Here is a 1978-nt window from a genome sequence, read left to right on the forward strand (position 1 = left end):
TTTCTTACCATATTATCTACTTTGGCATTGAGTGCTGTAATGGCATCTATCTCATAGACTCCTGCAGACTTCTTTCTTTCGGAGCTGTTTTGGTAGTGACTATTGCTTGCCATCTCTTCAATCAGGTCGTATGTCTCATCAATTTCTTTTCTTTCAAAAGATCCATCTGCAGCTACATCTAGAGTGATTTTAATGTTAAGAGATAATGCATTATAAAAAGTTTGTACCTGTAACCACTTAGGCAAACTGTGATGTGGGCACTTTCTTAATAAGTCCTTAAATCTTTCCCAAGCTTCGTACAAACTCTTTTGATCATGGTGGACAAAGGTCATTATCTCATTGCGCAGTTTTGTGGTCTTTAAAGATGGAAAGAATTTTGCTAAAAATTTTTGGGCTAATTCCTCCCATGCTGTAAAACTTCCAGCTGGGCATGATTGTAACCAAGATTGTGCTTTGTCCATAAGAGTGAAAGGGAAGAGTCTTAGTTTTATGGCATCCTTGGAAACACCATTTTGTTTGAAGGTATCACAAATCTCCAGGAAATTTGTGATATGACCGTTAGGATCTTCATTAAGTAAACCTCCATATTGAATTGAGGTGGAAAGCATTTGGATAATTGCAGGTTTAATTTCAAAATTATTAGCTTCCACCCTAGGTCTAGTGATACTTGAGGTTATTCCATTAAGAGAAGGTGTTGTGTAATCTCGCAAGGTGCGGACATGAGGTTGAGGTCTGTTTTGAGGTTAACTTCATCGTCCATGTCTGCTTGCTGTTTGGGTTTGCTTTCACGTGTTCTTCTAGCGACGTTGTGTTGACGCGTGTTTTTATGTCCTCCCCTAATCCGATGAGGAAATGAGGATGCAAAATGAATGGGTTAATGCTATCTAGAAGTCTTTTAATCCAAGGACTTAAATTGAAAAAAAAAGAGAGAGAGATGATGTTAAGTCTTTGACTGGGTCATAGTTGCGTCACGCAGCTATAATAGACTACATGATGTTTTTGTCTTAAACGACATGTAGCTCTGGTACAGCAAGTAAGCTGCGTCACGCAGCTGTAGATGCGTCACGCAACTATGCTCTGTGACCTACTTCTATAAATAGATCTTTTTCTCACGTTTGAGACAACTTGGGACGATTTTTGAAAACCCTAAAAACATATTGTGCAGCCATATTTTCCTCCAGAAGCTCTTTTGAGTTCGTTTGAAGGAAAATCGCCATTAGATATCAATTTTAGGTGAATTAAATCATAAAAAGAGAGAAAAAATCAAAAGACAAAAGAAAGAGAACTTGAATCCTTGGAAACGAAGTGTCTGGGAGATCTTAACTATCACTTGTTAAGACATTTAATCCATTTATAATCCTCAATCTGAGGATTAGGTAATCTCTTTACCATTCTTTGTATTTTTTACTTATTTTTGTGGTTTTAGTAATTTAAGCTTCATTAAATTGTATTATGTTCATATTTGGCCATTTTACGAGTTTTTAAATCACATTTAAATAAAAAATGATCTAAATAAAGCGTTTGAAAACGAGCTTGGGCCAGAACAGCTGCGTTACGCAACTGTTCATCCAAGAACAGCTGCGTCACGCAACTGTTCATCCAGGAACAGCTGGGTGACGCAACTGTTAGCTGTGTGACACAACTGTTCTAAGCTTCCAGAGTTAATTTCTTCAATAAATCTGAAAATGCTCAATTATGAACAGACCATAATTTAATTAAGCTTAGAATACTAAAATGTGATTTTACGTATTTGTTTGTATGAATTTTTATGATTTCAGTTTAAAAGAAAAAGAAAATTAAATTTCTTGATTTATCAATAATTTGCATGTTTAGGATTAAATTAAAAATAAAATGTGATTTTGGATTTTAAATAATAATTATGCATGATTTTGGGTTTTTGGTTTTTTGGGCTTATTTTTGAATCAGGTAGAATGTATTTTTAGGTTCGGTTTGTTGCCCGCCTTTAACCATAAGGCAA

General features: G+C 35.2%; 1 non-coding gene across 1 annotated transcript; it reads left to right on the plus strand.

Annotated features, from left to right (window-relative positions):
- Positions 1-243: 243 nt before the first annotated feature.
- Positions 244-350, plus strand: LOC149496230 (small nucleolar RNA R71). Its single transcript, XR_016321058.1, has one exon. It is a non-coding gene; the product is annotated as a small nucleolar RNA R71 (small nucleolar RNA).
- Positions 351-1978: the final 1628 nt, after the last annotated feature.

Source organism: Jatropha curcas, chromosome 5, assembly GCF_041381405.1.
Source record: "Jatropha curcas cultivar XTBG-Jc1 chromosome 5, XTBG_Jcur_1.0, whole genome shotgun sequence".
Taxonomy (NCBI): domain Eukaryota; kingdom Viridiplantae; phylum Streptophyta; class Magnoliopsida; order Malpighiales; family Euphorbiaceae; genus Jatropha; species Jatropha curcas.